The 24,314-nt window shown below is 33.8% G+C and overlaps 1 protein-coding gene and 1 long non-coding RNA gene across 12 annotated transcripts in view; both read right to left on the bottom strand.

Moving 5' to 3' along the window:
* Nucleotides 1-24,314, bottom strand: part of Sh (Potassium voltage-gated channel protein Shaker) — a 519,456-nt gene that overhangs the window by 170,664 nt on the left and 324,478 nt on the right. The window contains exon 1 of one of the 11 annotated variants that reach the window (XM_076135280.1): nt 7,798-7,935. The exons of the other annotated variants lie outside the window; for them this stretch is intronic. The gene's annotated coding sequence lies outside the window, so the exon portion shown is untranslated. Of the gene's footprint in view, nt 1-7,797; nt 7,936-24,314 lie in introns of those variants that run through there. 11 annotated transcript variants of the gene reach the window in all.
* LOC142986691 (uncharacterized) overlaps nt 21,422-24,314 on the bottom strand; it is a 93,822-nt gene continuing 90,929 nt past the window's right edge. Inside the window, exon 3 of the long non-coding RNA XR_012960419.1 lies at nt 21,422-22,417. This is a non-coding gene — a long non-coding RNA (uncharacterized LOC142986691). The remainder of the gene's footprint in view (nt 22,418-24,314) is intronic.

Genomic DNA, 24,314 nt, shown 5'->3' with positions numbered 1-24,314 from the left:
TCAATCGAATAATAAAATTAGTATAATTTTACTTGCCTTTGGCCGTTTATTATATTTTAGAAACTAGAAGTTTGTACGAATCATAGCAAATGGCATTCACTGGCTTCTATTTACCGACAGTATTTACCCTAATTATAGGAAAAAATGCGTAATTTATGTATGTGTATATAAAAACTAAAAAACATAAAAAAATGAGTAACGAATTCAAACGGTTAGTCTAGGTTTTTTATATGTTTTGCGCGGAAATTAGACCTTAACATTATACCTTAAAAGTCGCTAGTGGTAAACTTAACTGTAGATAATTACCAAACATAATTTTTTAGAAAATTTAAGGGATGCGCTTCCTACCTCCGGTATAAAAGGTGTATCAACTTTCGCAGATCGTTTGCCTTGATAAAGGTATCTTTTGCCTCTCAAAGATATTGTAAAAGTCTTCAAAAGGCCATCAATTGGCGTCCCTGTTCAATTAGACGTCGTTATCTTGGAATATAATAATATTATCTTATGTACCCTCGCTTAGGTCTGTTTATTCAAATGCAAGGTCTGCGGCTATTGGAGGTATACAACATTTAGAATTTGGAAGACCAGTGATCAGTTAAATCAAGCTTGCGGTGGTCAGTTTGATACAGCTAGTTAGTTTTGGATATACACAATTTAATTATAACTGCCAAATATTTCTATTAAGTAGTCGGACTATAATGTAACATTCGGATTAAAACACAGGTAGGTTTTTTTTCAACTCAAGAATATTTCCTCGCAGACCGAATCACGAGTTAGAGATTAGTTTAGAATATATTATACAGTGAGTGGTAAAGTTTGCTTACCTCGCTGATAGTTTAACGAGTAAATGCAACTGGCTGGACACCTCCGAGTGACGTCAAGATTAATGCAATTTCACAGCGTGTGTTAATTCTGTCCACAATTTATTGGGAAAATTTGCTGCGGCTTTGGATAAATTCATTTAACACTCTACTCGTAGACGTACGTGATTTATTGGATGAACGTATATCTACTATGTTTTTAATTGTAACTGAATTATTTTTAATTAAATAAGTGGTTTTACTTGATGTGATATTCACTCGAGATCAATCCTAGCTGATCAATGATAATTTTTCATAAGTTTGTCAATTGTGATGAGACTCAAAAATCCTGCTTGATTTGAAACGAGAGTCGGAATCATGAAGATTTTCATCATTGTTATCTTTCATTGATTTACCAAATCTTTGGTAAAAGAGCAATAACCGTACGTATAAAATGTCACAAGTAGCGACCAAATCACGATACTTCTTTTTTTTAAAGTCCGTGAAAATAAAATATAAAAATTAAATTACCGGATTCCATCTTACTTTATAATGCGGCCATGACAGCATGACATGCATTCAGATTTGAATAATTGTTCGGACAACTGGGTTAACCTTAGGTCGTCGGGTCCCTGGGGTCAACATCGAATCGGAACGTCTGTTCTGTATTAAATTACTAAATCTGATTAAACTGGACGTCTTTCATATTGAAAGAATAATGTGACGTTGCACCTGTGGTGGGAAAGTTTTGAAGCTTTATAGATGCACTGGAATTGGGTTAAGATTTTGTGCTAGTTCCAGTTGTTTAATCTAATGGTTGATTTTAATATTTTTTTGTTTGTAGACAACAAGGAAAACAGAATTGAGGAATGCTTGTAAAGTGTAGCTCTATATCTAGACTTTTGTGTGAAACTACCGAAATAAAGGCTAGAACGGGCTCACACATTGGTTATAGAAGAAATAATATCATGTTGTTATTGCTACCGAATAGTATACAAATCATTTATTCGGTTTTGCATGTCGTTTTCAATATTATTTGTTTCACTTTTGTAAAGTGTTATTAATTTCTACAAGTAGGAAGTTTCTTACGGAAATACCATCAACATTGCACTACACAAATATTGGATGTATTACAATAAATCGTAACGAGAGAAGTGCTGTCGACACAAGCGAAGACAGACGATCTTATTATAGTTACCTCACGACAAAGTTCGGAAACTAATAATTAAGATATGATGAATTGTATCGGTTACGAGAAGAAAGGAGCCGCGGCTCGCAGCGACTGAGTTAACAAAGATCTCAAATGTACGATTGGATTAAATATTATATTATAACTATGAACATATATTTTGCTAGGTATGTAGCAGTGTAGTATAGTTTCTAGTGAATTGCAGGCCTTGGAGAATAGTATTTAATTGAGTTTATTTAGTGTGAAAACTGCATATTATAAATTACAATTATTATTATAATGATAAGTATTGAGCTAGTAGATTCTAATGCAGGATTTAGGGTCCTATAGATCTTGTGTTTTTGCGTAATAAAAAAAAGGATAGTTTCTTTAGCACTAACCAAATTCTTAATAAGACATTAATTCGTGGTATTTTTTTGTTCTTCTTGACACAATTTTCACCTATTTATTTTAATAAAACTCTAACAAACAGACTGTTCCTCATCAAAAAATCAAAATTTCGACTCTTTACCAAAAACCTTCACACAAATAGCAGTACCACCACACCGTAATTACAAGGAAAACAGAAATAATGACAGATGGGATGCTGTGATAGTAGATGTGAGACCCAATGGTCAGAGATGATATCATTACGCCTGGGAGGCAATGGCAGTTCCGTCTACCGGAACACGTGACGTAACTAAGAGCCTGCGAGAGAAATAGACTGATTAGACTAATATAGATGATATATCTTGTGGACTATGTATTTTAGACCCTAGAATTTCCTATCAGAGTGTAGGAATTGATGTTTTTAGTTTGTCATTTTACTGTGAGGATATTTGAATTTTGAAATACAATAAATATATTATGTTTTCCAAAATCATTTTCGTTTAAGTAATTTTTGTGTTTTTATTATTTTCTGTATTCATACTGTGGTATAGCAAACAAAGTGAGATCGATAGTTTTACATAAGCGTTTTAGTTTGTCATCGAAGGTGTTTTAAATAGTTTGAATCGTTTTCATTCATCACATTCATTCATTTTACTAATGTTCAACTTCTCTGTCAAAGCAATTTTCGTGATCTACAAATCGTTTCCGTCCAGATATAATTCGCATCATTAATAGTCGATGTCAACATAGGAACTATTCCGATGTTTCGACCAAATAAAATAATAAATTAAAGAAAAACCTCGTAAACTTCTCAAACTACGGATTTGAAAGATTGACGACAATGTCTTTATTTTAGGTCTTCGTATAAAACCTTGGCCGTGTATTATACGCAGGTTTCAAGATTTTAAATCTATTTACAGAAACTAATGTCGTGTGAATTTTAGCAAAGTAATGCTTGCTACACACATGGTCGGTTCGGCATTAATCGGCCTAAACGGGTGGCACAATCGAACATGTGTAGGTAGAATAAATATTCGGGAAAAATGCCACTTGACATCGCCGCGCCTAAATGTTTAAACTGATTTGAGACAATCGGACCCAAAGGAGTACCCGCTCGGCACAAGCCGAATAAGTGCAACCAGTATGGTTCGAGTCGGTTTCGATGTTCGATAAAAAACTGCCGAACCGTACATGCCGAACCGAATCATGTGTAGCAAGCTTTACGTTGGCAAGATTGTGTCATTTTCCAGTAGTGCCAACACAAACTTATTACTAGTGCGGCGCTCGACAAACATTATAAACGAGTAATTAATTATTTGGCGAGTTTAATATTATAGTAACAGTCTTATTCATAGTTTAATAGCTGTGTTTTGTGTATACAGGGTGCTCTCCCTGTATTTTGTATATTTTCAACTGTTAACTTTACTTTTTCTGGATATTATTTTGATAAAACAGCATAAACCTAGCCCTAATTAACCAATCTGCTTAACATCTGATCTGGTGTGCTCAATCAAAGGAATTTCTAATTTTTCAAAGATATTATCAGAGTTTTTATTGCAATGCCACGTCAGTATCGTAATCATGATCATTATTTACAGCCTGATTGTAGCTACTGCTGAGTATAAGCCTCAATTTTATTGTGCCCAAACATTAATAATAATATTAGTGCCTAAACAGATGGCACAAATTCAACAGTATTTTTTTTCGTAAAACCTGAAAATTTCAGAAATTTTCATAAGCTTTCTCAAGTTCGAGGTAGTTTCAAGAAGTAGTTCCCATTAAAGGCATAATACAGTGCAGAGACAAGTGGTTCCTTAAAATTGTTCGCATGTAAGAAGCGAAGTTCATGAAACTTGGTCAAAAGAACTCTACAAATGTACTAACTATTACTACGAAATAAACTTGAGAAAACACTGGAGTTTTATCTTGTATAATTGTGTATTCGTTTTGTATGAGTGTGAGATGATTTTTAAGTTTGACTGTGTTAGAGTCCTTTCTTTTATCATAAATATCGTTTTTGAATTAATAGCTTTTATTTTATTTTGGTTTTGTTTCATTACTTAAATTGTGTAAATAATAGTTACCAAATTACAGTTAAGTCCAATTTCACCTTTGTATAAGTAGTTTGTAAAATGGTTTGCTTAAAATTTGCGACAAATTTTTTGATGCAATAAAATTTTATAATCTATAGCATTTTTATTATTGTCATCAGAAAAAAGTTAACAAGTTTCCTTTTGAAGAACTCCAAAACTAACAATTTTTATTATTATCATAAGTTACCTCTTACAGAATTTTATACATAAGTATAAAATCTAAATACAAAAATACACTACAAGTTATACAAAATACATAGTAAATACAGACACGGCTACTTCCAGTTTGCAACGTATTCGTTTGTGAGACAATAATTGATGAAGCTTTAATTGATAGATCGTTTGACAGCTCAACTGAACTAATCAATCTAATCTTGGTGCAGTAAGATTGTGTTAGGGATGGCCTAAATATAGTCCAAGTGACGAATAAAGAAAATCATAGTTTTGGTTGTTAAGGTTATTAAGTACTTGTCTTTCAAGACGATAGACGAAGATGATATAGAATACTACTATAATGTAATTGATTATTAATATAGTTGTAAAAATATATTAGTACAAAATTATCATTTTAGTAAAGCGCCAGCAGAAGGTTAAAAATGCCAAAAATTGCATTAGTACCCTACAAAAATAATATAATAATGTATTTTCTAATATTTCTAATAGTTACTAAAACTACTATCAGTTCCTAGTGCCTAGTTCCCCTAGTATATTTTTTTAATTCACAGGCAATTTTTTGAATGTGCCTCCTGAACCGCCATTGAAGACAAATACATTATTACAATAATTAGTCTAGTATAAAACATCTCAAACTTATATTACTCGAATAAAAGGGTATTCACCTACAAAAATAAAGCGGCCTACAGTCCCGAGTTTAAACAATATTGATTAACAAACGACTTGTAACAATGTCAATATCACATACGTTGTTTTGACGACTGCCTTATGTGCCGGTGAATATAAAGGGACACAATTACCTACATATTTTTGTGGCAACAATATGGACTTAGTTGATTTCGAAGTATAATGGAACTAAATTTTTAGGTCCAAATGAAATATAGTTTTGAATTAGTTAGTAAACACACAATAGTAAACTTAACTAAGACTAATTCAAAACTATATTTTTATTGATATAAAATTTTGTAATATTGTAATAAATAAATATATTTATAGTTCTGATATTCAACTGTTTTTGAAAAGTTATGAACATAACTTTTCTTTAAACATGTCTTGTCAGCTAAGAATTTAAGGTCTAAAAGTTGGTCGAGGAAACAGCCTGTAAAATGTTTGCTATTTTATAACAACTTATCTATCTAATACACACTTTCCCTTTTTAAAGAAAGTCTAGTTTTCAAAACGACTATAACAGTTGTCATTTTATTTTGATTCAAACCTTCTCAATGTGTGACCTCAAAATGATAAGTTACCAACACATTATTGTCAATATTATTGAAACCGAAGTTTGCAGCATCTTCGCTAAGAATGTTTGTGTCGCGACTGACGGCAGTGTCGATAATAAACTTTAGTTTACTGTTTAATAACTAGTTCAGCGCGACTAACACTTAGCTTCTGCTAGCTTGTATTGCATTTTCATATTGTCTTCGAAGAGAATATGTTTTAAACTAAGGTTTAAGTCTGCTTTTGGGGATTGCCTATTGTTAAAAAAATTGCATATTTTGACTGGTAAGAGTAACTCTACCCAAACCTAGCTGTTTAAATGTAAGGGCTCAAACAAAACCGACATTCGGCAAGTTACACCAAAAAGTTCGCAACACTTCACTCCAATTTGAAGCATTTCGAAAACTGCATAATACCTTATAAGCACATGTTCTTGTTTCTACAAAATTAGAAGCTTAGCGGAGTCGAGTTGTGAGAATACGTAAACCAAATTACGAAACGCCTTGGGTATAAGATGCGGAATTTTCGCATGAAAACTTGGCGATCATCTTCCGCGTATCCAAATTAATATTTTCGGTAGAAAATAATGATCAGTTTAACATTGAAGTTCTTAAGAATAATATTTTACCCGCATTCCAACGAATTTTCCCGTTGGAAGATTTCGAATTATGAATTATTTAAGTTGTTTTTTTTTGTTTAGAGGGTCTTAACTTCCGCAACTCTTGTCTTAAGTACTTTCCGGAAGTACTTTTGTATGATTACAGTGTGGTTTTGAAAGTATGGATGAAATTCGTATGAATAATAAATGACATTGGTACCTACCTTGTACACAAACTGCTCGAAGCAATACCATATGTTCCATGTCACCAGAACAGTTATAACGAAGTCGTTAGCTGAACGCCAACACATCTAGACTTAAGTACCCGTACTTATGTAGTAAATACCGAATTCGAGACTCTCCTAGCAAAAAAAAGAATTCAATAAATTCTCGGCCGAGGAAATATGCTAACTGTTTTAATAAACCCCAACATTGCGTTACAAAATATCTGAACTGTAAAGCATGTGGTGAATACTTATTGAAAGTCTAAGAAATAGAGAAGACTAATCAACAGATCGACACTGACAAGACGAACAGTCAGCGATTCATTCAATAAAGAAAAAAATAAGCTGGTAAGTAATAAAAGCTTTTGCTGACGGATATACATAAGGTCACAGATTAAATATAGATTAGGTAAGTAAGTACGATGTCATCAAATTCATTGATCACGGAATTTAAAACTTTTAATATGAAGAAAATTTTGAAATAGGAATATATAATGTTCTAATGGTGCATTTAGTGACGTTAATATTTGTAATTGGTGCTTTCTGCCGAAACCTTGGCGACATTTCAAATACTACCGCAAACTATATTTAATGTAACAAATTGCTTATATCACTTAAAGGTGTGATATCGTGCTAGATACACAGTACCTACGCCCAGCTAGATAACTCAAATTTCTACTTAAAAATTAATGAATCCGTCACCCCGCTCTATTATTTAAAATCCATTCAATATCCATACCTACCAATTTCGAGTCCGCAAACACTATCTCTTTTCATGATACATGACAATTGAAGGCTAATTCACCATTTACATAACTTGAACTGGATATTCGGTAGGGACGATAACTTTGCCTGCCGAAATGCGTAATAACGACAATAATATGATTTTTGAAAACTATTCGTTAAATGAAGTCGGCACGAAAAATATTTCGGTGATGGTTCGAGCTAGTGGGCCTAAGAACGAAGGCCGGCTTTGTCCAAATCGGACCCTCCAAGAATTAGTTTGCATTCTTAGCCGAAATTTGAACTCGCTTTTTGCGGTAACGATGACATTTCTAGGGACGAGCAAGTATCGTCCACATGTAGTTTGGCGTTCGATACGCGGGAACTCCCGGCGGGAAGTACTGGCCTTTGAGTGCGAGCGGCGCGTCGGAGCCGATTCGGCGCGTCGATGGATCCGCGCTCGAATCGGGCGGCGGCAAGACGCCGTGGGGAGCCCAGTGGTGGCGAGCGGCCGCGGCGGCGCCTCCACGCTACTGCGGCACGCGCTCGGCCCGCGCTGCCCCGCGCCACCGACGCATCCCCCTGCCGCACCCTCCGCCCCGCACCCCTGCCCCCCTGCCACCCGCACGCACGCCGCATTCTTCAGTTCAGCCCACCCTCAAGCGAATCCGTCCCGCACAAAGAACCTAGACCGCTATCGAGGCGTCTACGTCACATCGACTATATCCACGTTTTCTGCATTAGGAAGAACCACATGTTACATTGCAGATGTCGTAACAATTTAAAAGTCAAAGTTTTCCCTTTAACCCACTGAATAGGTAATAATGTTTGGTATCTTTTTCACGAATTTGTTTTAGCTGGAATTCACTGCAGTGCAATTAATTTGATGTCTCGCGTCTAAAAGTAAATTAGTGCTGGGGAATTGCGGAGAGGCAACTAGTGCAGAACCAGAAGCTATTGAAATTGGAAACGTTTCTTGAATTGGAGCTAGGATCGGGGAACGGCCACGTGTCAAGAGGAGTCAATTGAATTGTAAAGTCAACCGTTCTGCTGTTGTTAGTTGAAACAATGACAAGATACAAGATCTTAGTTAATCCAGATTGTAACTTACTAGACGTAACTTGATTTCTAATTTAAACGTGGTCGAAGGATGAGATATTTTCAGTAGTCTCGAAAATATAACTACCTCTGAACTCGAAGTCCCGGAATCTGTTGGAGTCGAGCGAAAATTCTGCTCCATCAGCAACAACCTGTCTATTATTGTCCAGTAAATAACATAAGCTTCGTATTAAGCCGTATTTGGCAAATGCGAATGTAACACATTGCCAATACCCAGTAAAGAGCGGTACGATGTTGTTACCCTCAAAAGATTCGACCTTGAGGTATACATAGAGAGAGACGTACACAAACACGTGTATCCCGCTTGCACCCCTCAGTGCAGGCGTCGTTCAGGTCGGAGTTTAGGGCCGTACCACGCTTGATACAAGCCCACGGTAAGGCCCACGATACACTTAACAAGTATCTTCATTCATAATTATTGGTTAGATTGCGGATGTTACGATTCTAGTGGAATAGTTACACAAGTATAGTGCTTTGTTTAAAGGTTTGTTAAAGGTATTGAAGGAATAAGTTTCATGAAGAAGTTTTTAAGAATACCGACTTGACTTTTCTTGAAATAAAAAATGAGTTGCATTCAAAAGTTTTAAACATGTGATAAATTTATCAAAAGCTGCGTTTTGAAGATTATAGAATAAATAAGATTTTCTAGTTCTGGAAATAAATGGCGGCTTCAGCGTATATCATAAAATCGAAAAATACAAAAATTAAACAAAAACTTAAACAATTCCTACAAATAGCTTGATATTCAAACAAAGAAGATATAGGTATGTAGAAGGTACTACTGTGATGATATAGAAACATCGACAGAAGATCCTCAAATTCCAAGTACTTTCTAAGTAGAAACCCATGCAAAATAAGTCACGGTCAAAAGCCACATTATAATATAATTGCAATTCATATTTATTTAAATCAGCATGAATAATAATTGGCTCGCACAACCAAGAATAAGTATGAAAAGAATCTTGTTTGTCATTTAATCTTCAAACAGCTTAAAGACAATGGTCTTGGACTCGCGCAAAGGCTCAAAGCGTTCTCAGCCACAGTTAAACTCCCAAAGGCTTTTGCAGAAAACAGTTTTAATTTAAGTTATGATACAGGATTCTTTTAACTTGAATTTATTTCTTTACTTATTTCTATATAGGTATTTCTTAGAAAAATACAGATTGCTCTTTAGTATACGTTTATTCAGGTACTTTTATTTTTCTTGTTCATTTTTTTTGTCTTCGTTACAGACGACAAGGCCGGTCTATCCACTATCTGACTTCTGAACACCGATATTCTGCAAAAAAACATAATTAAAATGCCAATTGAAGTAAGCGTCATATAACTGGACGTCTCTGAATATATCAACAATTATATATATTTCGACCTCGCATTGGCCTGCTGCTATATTCAGACCCAAAGTCATTTGCCGCATACTGTATTATTGAACCAATTAAGATTCGGAACAGAACCAACCATAACAAAAAAAATGACCCACTGTCCACTGCTGGGCAAGGGTCTCCTTCCGAAATAAGGGAAGGATAGGCCTTGAGTCCACCGCACCGGCCAAGTGTTGGCTGGGGACTTTGCATTCCTTCAAGAACTGTTAAAGAACTCGCAAGTATGCAAGGTTTCATCACGATGTTTTCCTTCACCGTTGGAACAAGTGATTATTATTTCTAATACACACATAACTTTGAAATGTCATTGGTGTGTTGCCTTCAGTTCGAAGCCTCGACCACTTGCGTGGGAGACGGATGCATAGACTCTTCGGCTATCACTGTTCAATTGACCGTAATATTATGTTTAGTTAAAATTCGCGGCGCCAATTTTTATGTCATTGCAGTAACACTTGTGATGAACAATTTTTTTTCGAACAAAAATATTATAAACAAACTTTTTTCGCACGTCATACAGAGAGTACTGTTTCCATTTAAATGTATTTTCTTATAGTTTTGTCCGTTGTTTTATAATGGTTTTCAAATTTCACGGCTTTTGTTTTATACGATATTAAAATTTTAAAAAATCACGCATTCAATTTTAAATACCAACTTATAAGTACGTTAAGAAAAATCTTAACACGGGTACAATTTTATTTGGCATTAAGTTATCCTTAATTGTAAGTATAAAGTTTCTTAACTCATATTAAGTCTCAAAAAAGTACACAAACAATATCAAATAAGATAATATATCTCCTCAAATAAGAAGTTATCTAAATTAACTTTCAAATAACAAAATATAAGTAGTTTGAAAACTCCCGTGCTTGTTTCAAATAATCCTAAAACTAACAGCACAAAGCGAAACCTCAACACTTGCACAAATATTGCAAACCGTTGTTCATTCAAATATTTGTTTTAGCTTTTTATTTACAGCTACACTTTATATTGTATTTTCAAATCGAATTTTTTGTACAATTTCATTTTTAGCTCGAAATTTTGCGCCATTTGGCCTAAAACCTATCGCATGAATTTTTTACTATCCAGTTAATCCTATTACTCCGAGATTTTTTGCTCCCCTTAAATAATGGCTGGTTTTTAACAGATTTTATTTTTATAAACCTTCAACTCGCATTTCTGATAACATATCTCAAAGATCCTATTCTAGTTTGGGTTTTCATGTCCATTTGAAATTATCTTAGCAAGTGGCGTTGTATGCCTTTGAATGGTGCAGATCCTAAAATATTGCAAAGATGCCATTGCTTTAAATTGTAGTCTTCCCCACACAGCAACAACCAGAAACGTTCCTTTGTCAAATCATCAAACAACAAGACAATAGGCATCTATTCTCAAACAAACGATCTTGAATTTATTCGTTTATTTATCCGCTTGTTGTTGTTATAAAACGGTTTCGTATAAAGTCATCAACATTTCAATTATGTTCGTTCGTCGTGTTGATTTTGCCGCGAATACAGTCAATTTAATTAATGTTGATAATCAGCCCTCAAGCTGTCGTGTACACATGCTTGTTCAATGATTTGCCTGCTTTTTGTCGTTCTGTTTATTTATGGCTTTTTTGTTGTGCCTTTTAAGCTTGGTTTGTAAATGAATTATTTTATTGAATGTACGATCGAAATTCTGGGAATGACAATATGGAAATGGTATCACCGTATCTGATGCAATAACGGTACTTTTGACTAAATTGTAGGGATAAAGCGATATAGTTCTGTACTATCATTTTACTAAAAGTCAATATAATGGTATGTTTAGATATACGCGCAGTCCACTAAGTCAGTGGTAGAAAATCCACGTTTTTTAGCCTTCATACTGAAGCAAATACAGATTGATTTTGAGAGTTGCTGCAGTAATGGAATCTTCTTCCTGGCATGTCCCGGTTTTGAATAGGCCTTAACATATGCTGTTATCATATAATATTCCCGATACAATAAGAATGTTACTACAAGTTTATAACGACTACTTATACCGATAGTCGTTTCCTCCCAAACCACTAAATCACAATGCAAAAAGATGTCAAGTAGCAATTCACTGCAGATAATATCTCAACCTTTGTCCCAAATAGCATAATTAATACTAAATAAAACAGCGCTCCGCAATAATTGGAAACAATTAATAATTATGTTTCACTCTCAGATTGTTCGCCTACAAAATACTTGAGAGTACAAAATTAATGTACAACGTTAAAAATATCTTTGTAAATCTTCTTATTTCCTTCGAGGTAGCGTTTCTTGGAAGACGGTCGGCCCGTCGCATTTTGTGGGATAGTTCTTTTTGATAAAATTGTGGTGATTTTCGTTTAATCGGGAGATTAATCTGTGTTAATTATCCTTCAATGATTTTGATACATTTATGTAATATGTAATGATAAATATTTTCTAATAGAGCTAGCGCTAATATTTTTTTAGGCATATCACTATCCTATACTATTTTGCAGTTTAATTACCAATCATTACGGATTCTTTACCAAAAAACTTACTACGAAAAAAGGTAGCGATTCTTATGACACAAGCCCTTACCGCACGATCAATTTATTTAACTTCAAACACTCAACCAACCAAACCACAAACTTTAAAAGGTTCAACTCCATCGAAAAGTCTCAATTTTCCAGCAGTTGTCCACGTGTATCGTCTCAAGCATATTATAATACACCTGTGACGTTGCGTCTCATGCGTGGGCCACGTCGTGTCGACACCGCGGTATAACGAGCGCATTCATAAAATTATTGTATTTCATAGTATAAGGTGGGATAACACTGCCAACGAATATTATTTCTTGTGAAGATCTTTTCAAAAAGACAATTCCCGCACTAAAAACGTTTTACTTCTTCAGCAGCGATTTTTTTAACACCTAGTCTCAGTATTTTGTTGTCCTGTACCACTGTATAGATCCGGATAAAGAAACAATTCTCAAAATATAATCTGAAAAATAGTAGGATAATTGTTCGTTGTGGTAATGCGCGTCATCAACATGGTGACCAACTTATCCGCAAAGCCCGGACATCACCAATAGTTCGTAGCACTTACCATCTTGAGAATTTCGTTTAAATCTTATAAGCATCTGCCGGACGTTATTTAGATATATTTCTTGAATTTTTAAGTTAAAAATAGTTTTGTTCGTTTCACATTTTCAGTACATCAATGTTATTGAAGAACACCTTTTTTAAAAAGGCTCAAAAGACAGCAGTTGTGATGTTTTATTGCAGGGTATAAAATATTACGACATTTTTAAATAGCAGTACCACTTGAACGTTTCTTTTCTCCAGATGGTACGTTAAAACTTTAGACTAGTGTCTATGAAGATAGAAGTTGTAAAAGCAAAGTAAAGAGACTCGGGTGGTTCAACAACTTTAACACTAGGTACATCACTAACCACATAAAAAAAAGATTTAAGCTCAGTTTAGTGACGTATATTTTACGAAGACCCTCTTAATTAGTAACCTCAGAATCTGATTGACGATTTTAATGATGAAGGAAAACATCGTAAAAATTATTACGTAATTTTTCCACTTTTATGAACACATTTGAAACATAAAAGCAAGCATGCATACTTTATCAGTTAATTTGAGTGATACGCAGTTTAGGCAGCAGGTATATCAAAGCAAATTCTTCGAAAGAAAAATTATGTTTTTGGTATTAATGTTATGAATTTCTTTCTGTTATAAGTGGGAAAATGAGTTTGTTTTGTTTTTGTTTTTGCGCGCGTAAACTTATGAAAGTGTGAATGCATTAAAAAGGTAATATTTTATAAACATCTTATTCATAAGTTTATCATATTACTTGTAAAAATCAATGTGTACAGGTTAATTGATCTTCCTTTAAGGCCCTTTTCATTTCCCACCCTGATTTATAAGACAGAAACAGGTGCTTTCTAAAGCACGGAAACGCACACCACCAAAACCACTAAGCGATGAGCCTTCATAGTGACCGTACTACAGGTAGCTCACCTCACTGATCGTTTACCGACCGGTGGCTGCAACTGGCTCCCTGCCTAAAGTACCAGAACGTCCCAAAAACTGGAGATCCATCAATGCGAAAATTTTAAGCTTTGATGAATACCCGCTAGTACATTTGCTTTCGAAAATCCAGGGATTATTCGTTGCAAGACTCCGCCACGGCTTTCAGAATACAGCCGCTTTTGTTCCCAGTTTGAATAAAAGTACAGCGAATCTGCTAAAACCATGTGGATTTAAAAAAGAGCGCCTTTCGTTGCTCTCTCTGCTTCTAGAAATATGAAAGGGACGAATATATGCGGAGGTGTGCTATTGAATAAATGCGCTTTTAAAGCCAGTTTAACTTGAATAGTAAACTACTTTTAATTTTTACTAATTTAGAGAAATACGGAAATGTGGCTTCAATTTAACTTAAACTAGATTTTGTTGACTTCTCTCGAGTTGGTAACATTTTCGTGTACTTGCGAATACGTTTCTTGATTAGAATCGTTACTGTAGTTCCAATTACGCTAGCAAACAAACAAACTAAATTTGTTGCAATCAGTTATTTTATTAATCTAGGTCTCGTTAGTATCAGTATTCGATTTTTTCCAATTAACAAAGCAAAATCAACAAAAACTGTATTAATTAAATTTTGTATTGAACATTTTAATAATTTGTACCAAAATAATTGGTAGTGTTGCACCAATTATACCAACATTTTAGTAACTTAAAGTCTTAGTTATTTGTAAGTTAATGACTGATGAGGACCACCAGGGCAATAATAATAAGATCAACCTTTGAAATTTAACGAGAAAATGAACATTTTAAAGTATGCGGCTTTATTTCAATCACCTAGGTCCTGAATTATAAAAAGAGTACCTGTTTTTGCCCCAGGGGTCTACAATTATCGCTTATAAATTAAAATCAATTAATACTTTAGTTAGAAAACGTGACTTATAGACAGATCTACATACTCGCACCTATAATATAAGTATAGCACAGATAAAAAGTCAAAAGTGACTCCAGTAAGAACACGTCCTATACGAAAATTCTCTCTCAGTTTTATTGACATTGACATCGAAAATAATCTTAAAGACAATAATAAAAATAATCTCATGTCAGAATTAGCAGACAGAGACCACGAACGTTGTACGCACGACCATATATTATAAAAGAATAACGTAATATAGTTTATAATAATCTTGGTGTCATAGAATTGCCACGTAAATTTTGAGACGCGACGTTCCTTTGATATTCAGTTTTGTGAGAAAGTTTATTAATTTATACATACATAATATCACTCCTATTACACCCGAAGGTGGAGGCAGAGGTGTATGAAGTGCACCTGCGTATCGATTTTAAAAATGATAGTCTTACGAAATAGGAGGCGACCCTATAGCCATATACAGGGCACGACACCAAACTCCGGGCTGCATTTTTGAAAGGAACCCATCTGATAATATGAAAGACTTTTTCTTTTCTACCCATGACTGTCTTATTGCAGGGCAGAGTTCTCCTTTTTAGCGAAAGACAGAAATTTACCCTTCTAAATCTATTAAGGTAGTTATGATAGTTTAAAACGCACATCAAATAAAAAGTTCGATGATTAACCAATTTTTCGATTTCTACCTTCTACATTCTTCGACCTCTAAAAACCTAGTTCAATAAAAACTGTCATTGGTTATCCATCTACGACCTGACCGCGGTACAGGCTGCTTTCACCGACAATTTAAACACCAATTAGTATGCAATTTCATAAATGTTTGACGTGTTGATAATTGATTGTCAAATGCGCAAAGCTTTTGATAAATCGGCGAACATAAAATTTAATAGTTCGAGCGATTGAAACTTATTATTGGCATTCCGCTCTTTTATGTGTCGGAGTGATTTATTTGACAATATCTCCAGCTACTAGCCGTATTTAAAAAAAACACTATAAATTATAATCTTAATTGCTTTGGTTGCTGATTTTTATACTTTTGATTTTATCCCAAGACAAACTAGGTGACCGTCGTTGTTTTGGGAAAAACGTAGAGGTCTCAAATGTTGACATTAACTGATTAATAATTATTCCTAATAGTATGTACGTACCGAACTATAAATGCTATAAAAAAGCGTGTATGTTCCACTTTAGATATGGCGCAGTTGGTTTTGACTTAGACATTCCGCGGCATCCTAGAACATACCTAAGGATATCGGAAGTCTACTCTTGAAAGTCTTCGGAAGCAAAAAACCAAGGACAAATCAGCATATATCCTAAGAATCTAGTTTGAGTAATTTGCAACGTTCCCACTGTTCCAAAATATAGGGTAGAAAATCCAATATACATAATCAATTATGAAAATGATGTCACTTCGGTAGGAGGTTGATAATCTATGGTTATTGCGTAGTCTTCGTCTGGTGCTATGTGTCACCTTGTCTGAAATAGTCTGAATATTTCGTCTCGTCTGCGCTATACATAAATACTGGATACATTTGAGTACTAAGCTTTTTATATGTAGTTTTCATAATAATCTGTACATATCGAAAAAACTATCTTTCTATAACTGTATGTCTGTTTGTGAGACTCTCTTAAACTACGAACTATATTTTAAAGCGGTTTTTTATTTATTAAAAGACAAGACGATTTACGCAATTCGTCATAAAAATGTTGAAAATGATACTTTTGTGGTTAGGACGGAACTCGAATCCAAGACTCCAACGTCCAGTCTTTTAGAGTACTACATGATATGTTGCTACTCCAGAGATCTGAAGCAATTAAGACTATAAATTAAATTCAATTTAGCATTTATATAAAATATAATTTTAAACAGTTTATTGACTGCCCCCATTAATCTTAGTCGTAAAATAAATGTTAAAATATCATAATTATGGAATATAAAGCAGTCCAATTAAAACTCGATGTTTCAATGCTACGTTAAATGGAGAGGATATACAGAAATATCTTGTGAAGTATATAAAACTACTGGACACAAACCCACGTGGATTTTAAATTCATACTAATGTAATAAATGCGATAGTTGGTAACGCTTTCGCGACTCACTGGTCCGATTTTGATATTTTTTGGATGGTTATAGACTAAGAGTCAAATATAGACTATGAATGTATTTAAATTAACTCATACTCAGCTGTATGACAGATGATGCGGGAGCGGAAATATTGTCCTGCCCTATAACAACAAAGTTAACCTAACCTAAAATTTAAATATATCGTATAAATAGTGTTATTACGAGTATGAGTCGCGATATTTAAACGTAAGTATAAGCAAAAGTTCAGATGTGTAGTTCTCGTTACCGGCGGTCCTTTATACAGATGTGAATAAGGCAAAGGAAGTTGGTAAAAATTGCACTTTTCTGTCTATGGTTAACATTAAAAAAGTAACACAAACTAAAATAGAAATGTAGGTACGAACAACGTGAGACGAAAATACTAAATACATTTGCATGAAAGGCGACATTTCACTTCGAAATATAAAGTTCCGGCCCATATTGTATGATTTTATAGATTCAAGAATTGGTGATGCAAGCTTCGTCGGAGTTGAACGTGCAATATTTTAAAGTTTACCTTTCTGTGGTCTTCAAGTGTACCGTGTCGCGGTCCTTTCTGTGTATGGATTTCAAATAGAGTGCACTTTAGTTTCGGATATTTTATTTCTTGTATTTTTCTGGTGATAATATTTTTGGGATAGGTTTCTGGGCTAGCGGTTATTATACTTTACCTCCACGCTGATCTATTTATTTTGTAATTTGAAAATAATTGTGACATTCTTGCTTTCTTTAGTCTTATGCTGTCAGTACTCATTGATCACTATAATTTAGTTGAGGGTACTGTTGAACAACCTTTTTACTAATTAACAAGCCTATATTAAACTTTATGTACGGTAGAATTTAATTATCGATGCAACAATAACCACTCCAAAATCACGCATTGTCCTAACCAAAACTTTATTTTTAATCTATCTTTCTTGGGTTGCCCACTGTTGAGCAATGGCTTCTCCCCCAGATATAAGATGTAACCGCAACTGCGAAGTATATTTCAAAATTCCTTAACGATGTATATAACTAACCACCGGCACTTTAAAAATCATTTTTCATCAACTGTCATCATACCTTCAAATATAAAACAACAGCTTCGGATAATCTCAGGAGTTGCCCCGTATTCCGTGATGCGTTAAATTTCAAAGAGCTTCAATTGTAAATTCCTTCGTTAGACAATGCTTGAGGATTCTGCTCTTTGGACGAAAGATAGAAGGAATATTTGACCGAGCATTTTTGCTTACGGATGCTTTGTTGTAAACAAAATTGAATACTTGAGGTGCAATAATGTTACAGATTGAATCTTGCTTGAATTTTGAAGGAAGAGAATACCTGAACGGTGAATTTTGGTTACATCAAAATAAATTACTTTTATTTTTAGTGCATAGGTAGATCGCTTGATTTGTCTCTTCGGTAATTATTTTACTGTTGTTTTTTATTTGAGGTCCTTTCAAACGTACTTACGCCAATTTTTACAATAAATTCATAATATCGCTACGAGGTTAAAACTTAGCTTTTGCCCTGATTAACGTTGACCAACATATAGATATTTTCTAATACAACTGACCCTTAGAAGAGGCATCAAAATACGTACTTTTTGCAAAGAAAAGAAGAATCATAGACAGGGCCTTGTTCCTGCTGTATTTCCCTATGCACATGAAAGTAGAACGCAGTGACCGGTTCACGATTACCAATCAATTTGTAAGCAATCTCCGCCGTGGTCAGCCTTTGCATGAACGCTGCACGGAGAGCATTCACTGATTAAATGCCTGTTATCACGGTCTAGTTGGGTTTAGTCATTTTGAGAATACTGGCTGGTTGTAAAATTCTCTTGGAATTGCAAAAAAAGTACTCTTTCTCCCAAAAAAGTGATCTACGTGTCAATGTTTTGATACTACATGTAGTATCAAAGTAGTGAACTGTTTAATTTAAAATAATCACAACTATAAATTGGCTAGGGTCGTTTTGCTACCACTAGCGACTCTCCATACTGAGTAGCTTAGCTTCTATAGGTAAAAAAATATGGTAAGAGCATTTAGCGTATTTCGAAGGAACCATTTACTTTAAGGAACTTTAAATGCTTAACGTTTTCTAGTCAATAGTATCTACCAAATGCAGAAAATCGCGCTTCGTCTAAAAAAAAAAGACAAATTATCGTCGCCCCACATCGTCTCAACTTGCTAATCAAGTAATATCTATAAATAAACTACATACGTCACTAAAATAGATTAACCCCAAAATTTAAACAGTACATACACACTAGTATTTTCAATCCTTACAAACCGAAGTCGAAAGCGATGACTCGTGGCTGGGATAAATCCGAGACGTCTCATCCACTGTAAAGATGCTGAATTTTAAATTTTCTTTTATTTATTAAGGTCTTGCCTTTTCAAGGGTCCCTGAGCGCAAGGGTAGATACTTATGGGCCTGTGCGAGCCGACCTTTAAAAACATTAATTTCGATTTTTTGAGCAGTCTTTGATTTCGTATTGTTGTTTAAAGTGTCAATACGAACATGTATATTTTACTTTGATTTCTTTGCCCAGTTGTGGGTCAAGTGGGCTTACGGGTGCGTTTGATTTTGGACCCATTGTCGCGCAAGTAATTGAAGCGTAACTTTTGTAAAACCTTAAAGAACAACCATGTTATGTTTGCGTTAAGATTATGTGTATATTGTTTCCAAAGGAATTTTTTTCTTACCCGTTTTTTCTTAAGAACTTGACACAAGAAAGGATAACATTGAGGGAATCTTTAAATTACTTTTGTACGTAACATACTTTTACATAATTTAAGCCTAAATTATCTAAAGAACTAAATCAAAACATACCACAAGTGTTAAGAATCTACAGAACGACTATAAAACTTAAATCCACCGCATTCTCAATTCTCGTTTTCCCTTTAAAGTCCATAAAGCTAAGTTATAAAACATATAATAAATATTTAAAACGATCACCAGGGATGGTGTCCGAGCGTTTTCAATAAAACTCATAGCTAGCGTTCCAGTGCGGTGTAAAACTTCATAAAGATATGTGTTTACACCTCCCAGCCTTTGAACTCAGGTTTTAAACTAGGAAATAAATATCAAAAGATTCTTGGATGGTAGTTTATTTTATTCGCGACAGTTTTCAAGATGTTATGAAAAGAAATCTGAGATTAAAAATGAGTGGAACACGGAATTATTCGAGCGCTGTAATGACTAATTTAAATGTATGGAATATACATCCAAATGTACTTTGTTATAACATAATGTTAACTGTATGAGAAATGAGATAAACTTCTTCAGGCTAGGATTTATTATCAGTCGTATATACTATTGAGAAGTGTTGTAGTTTATTGTAAACCAATACATATCGGAATTTCATCTTTAATCAGCTGAAATAAGAATATTGAATTGATCCAAATTCTGGGTTGAATGATTTGGCAAACATTAATGACTAAAAACACGGCTTAAACATAGTGCAAAAACAATAATACGAAAAAAACATTTCATATTAGTAAAAAAAATGTATCCTGCTTAAATCCTGAAACTTTTAATATCAAAATTCTAGCTATTCACAAAAACCTTAGCATTTCATTTAAAAAATCAGTTTCTTTTTTTGTTGAGTGTCCGTAATCTGGGAGGAACGATAGCGTAGTCGGAGACCGCAGAAGTATTCATATTTAATTTGTGTTGCGACCGCATCGCGGTCCACCGCACCTACATTGATACATTTTGATACCTCACTATGTTGCCAGCTTTACTGCTTTATATTATAATGGCTGGTTTTTTTTATATATTTGCTAAACCGATGTCAAAAAGAAGGAGGTTTGTTATTTTTTTGCTTGATAACCACTTTTTTTTTGTTGGATTTCGAAAGTTATATTTTACTCTGAAAGGTGGTGATCGATTTAAATTTCAAGAGTATTTTTAGAGATGATAGAGTAATGTTAGAGATATAATGCTTAACTTATATACAATGATTATAAGTCAAATGGTCCTGTATGCTTATGTGTAACATTCACTCTAGTAATTGACTATTTTATAGAACACTTTATATTTACAAACCTTGGATGCAAATTACAGCAAGACTCCAAGCTCGTAGAACCGTGACAATAGGAAGTCAAATCTGAAAGGGCATGTATGCGTGGAAAATCATTTTCCATCCAATCACCAATTTCCTTACAATCTACAAACACCTTTACAAATGTATTTTTTATCAAAACGTCGTCTCACATTTAAAGTTTCATGAAACCACATAAAAATAAGTTAGGACGTGTACACAACACAGTTGTGATAAAACCGTGTCTACATTCAACGCACAAGTTCACCTGCAGATCAGGAGCGTTCATAACACCAACTTTTATCTCAGTGTTCCACCGACTAAACTTTATAACAGGAACAAACGATATTTTTATTGTTTTCAGTACTACAACGGTTGCTGTTGTGAACTTTCGATAGCATCGAACTTTGTCGAGTAAATGTCAAATGGTCGATTGTATCGAGCTGATGTCGATTAAATGTCAACTTTCTGAAAGACTTCCATCTCCGTTTAAAGAATGTATTATTTAAAGTTTTTTTTTATAAAATTATTTTATTTAAAAATTTTATACCGGCTGCAATGGCTAGATTATATTTTTGTTTTAATTATCAATATTAGATTTTTAAGTTTTTAGAATAATTTTAATATTTTTTTTGTGGAAGCACCCGCCATGCCAGGGTGTTACGTTTCCTACCCTTACTTTATCAGGGTTTTTTCAGACATTTTTTTTGTTTTTGTTGAGAAACACCCGTCATCACACGGTGTTGTGTTTCTTACCCTAACATGGTAAGGGGTTTTAATAAATTTTTAACTTTATTTGGATTTTTATTTTGCTTTCTACATTAAAATTCTTAAATACTATTTCTTAAAACATTTGTCCTTTACAAATTGCCGGGTCGTTTGATATGAATCCATCTTAATTTTGTAGTGTATTTTAATAATATATATTTATCTATATTAATGATATAATATTCGTAATCGTATTTGCCAAATCCTTATTTGCTATATTCTTATATTATACGGATATTTTTTTGTTGGAAGCACCCGCCATGCCAGGGTGTTGCGCTTCCTACCCTTAAATAAGGGTTTTTTCAGGATTTTTTATATTTTTTGGATTTTTTATTTGCTTCTTAAGTTTAATACATTAATTTTATAATATTACTAATCATATTTTCCATTGATACGTTGCCAGGTTGTTTGATATGAAATCACACTTATTTTCTATTTTGTTTATAATTATGAATAACATTACAATATTTCTAATAACATTTGCCATTTCAAATTGCCAAGTCGTTTTTGATATGCGTTCGTCTTAAGTTTATATTTTTCTACTTCTAATTTTTTTGGGTTTTTGTTTTGCTTGCTACATTATTATATTTAAGATAAAGTTATAATATATCTAATTCCATTAGCCGGTATTAATTGCCAGGTCGTTTGAGATTTCTTCGAATGGAGATGGAAGTCATGGAAGTTCTGCCCCCGCGTGTCTGTAAGAAAATAAGCTTTATTGTAACAGGAATAAAGGCTGATATTGACTTTCCTAAATTGCCTATACCTACTATCTCAATTTCTAATTATACTTCTAACCAGCCAAAGTAGAGTATAAAGAAGTTTATTTTTATTTTCGCTAGACATTACTCTGAAGTTCATAATAATATAGAGTCTTCTCTTCTAAAATAAAATATATGCTCTTTGTAACAGCATGGAATAACATGCCTTGTGACGTCACTATATAGTGACACACTCTATATGAAATAAGTTATTTTTAAACTTTGAAATAGTATTTTTTAATCAATTTCAAATTATAATAGAGAAAAATAGTCCACGTTCCTTTAGTTACATAATATGAAACCAAAGCCAAAAGCTAGAAGATTTTCATCACTACTACAGAATGGGGACGATAGCGTTGCAACAGTCATAAATAACGTTGTACGTCGTTGTACTAACGAAATATTATCCGACCGAATTCAATAGCTTATTTTGTACATTTTTGGTATAGTATTTTTGGGTGTTTTACACTTGGTCGCTCGTAAAAGTCTAAGATTGAAGATGTAATGGCAGGCTTACTTTTCTTTAAGAAAAGATAATGGCCCGGATTTTGAACCAGGACAAGCGTATTAAGTATCTAAATTTAATCATCTAAATTCTGTTTTGGACCATGTTTTGATTTTTCGTAAAAATTAACCGTCTACAATATTTTTTAAATAAATTGTCATGTCAAATGTAATTGCATTAATTTGTCTCCTACCTTACCTGATAATAAGTGACGATATTTACATGCCTATACAAGAAACACCCATTTATTTTATAAAAAGCTCTCTTCAAGGTAATGCTGCTTATAGGATATATTTAAATTGGCTATGTAGGTAAAAGTGACATACAACCTTAGTTTTGTTCCACAATAACACGGATAGCAAAATCCCAAGATTTTCCAAGTCACTTTAACAAGTTATACCAGTTAAACTGTCAGGAAATAAATTATATTGCGAAAGAAATATTTTGCTGTATTTGCTATTCAGTAATGCACTAAGTACGGAGGCGCTCTCACAAGCAGTTGCATGACTTTGGACACGAAAACATTCTCCAACACGCTTGCCGAGTCGGATATCGAATCCGAAACCTTGCATTTAGGGTTTCTGTGAAACTAGAAAAATGTGTAGGTACTTATTTGTTTTTGTCATTAGGTGACTCAAATCATCAAACCAAACTTATAATAGTGCGTTTGTTTGTCCTTCTTTATCGTGAAAACGTTTAAACTTACTTGATTAAAATTGGGATGATGGATTATTCTGATGTTTAAAAGTGGTACGAAGTATTTTTTAAATAACTAAGAAACTACAGACACGAATTAAAATTGGACTTAGGGGTCACCATAAAATGTTATGTTGATTCAAAAGAAGCTTGTAAGTATTGTAGCAATTGGCGTTCTTTGAACTCTGCCAACTCACATGAAAAAATATCGTTATACTATGTTTATTAACTAAATGTAGCATACTATAGTGTTAAAATTATCTGTCAGTTAAGTGCCAACGGTTAACAATATGCCAATTTTCGACCACAAATGGCGTAGTATTTAGTAAACCACAAATGAGACCTTTTTGCAAGTGTTATTCATTCAAATCGTTGATTTGTGGTTACTATGTTTGAGGATTTCAAGCATGGGCTAATTAATTACGTGGTTACAATATATTATTTATGGTAGCCTTATTATACACGTTTTATATCTATCATCAATCAAAAGCTGAAAAATTGAGTTAACAACCAGTTTTCTTCTAATCGGGAATTGTACCAAAACCTTATTCATCGGTTGATAATACTACCACTACGCTATTACCAACTGACTATGACTAGGCCTTTATCTGTCAAGATCATGGTGATTTCCTC

Source organism: Anticarsia gemmatalis, chromosome Z (assembly GCF_050436995.1).
Source record: "Anticarsia gemmatalis isolate Benzon Research Colony breed Stoneville strain chromosome Z, ilAntGemm2 primary, whole genome shotgun sequence".
Lineage (NCBI taxonomy): Eukaryota > Metazoa > Arthropoda > Insecta > Lepidoptera > Erebidae > Anticarsia > Anticarsia gemmatalis.
Note: the sequence above shows the minus strand (reverse complement) of the source record. Positions and strands in the feature narration are given on the sequence as shown.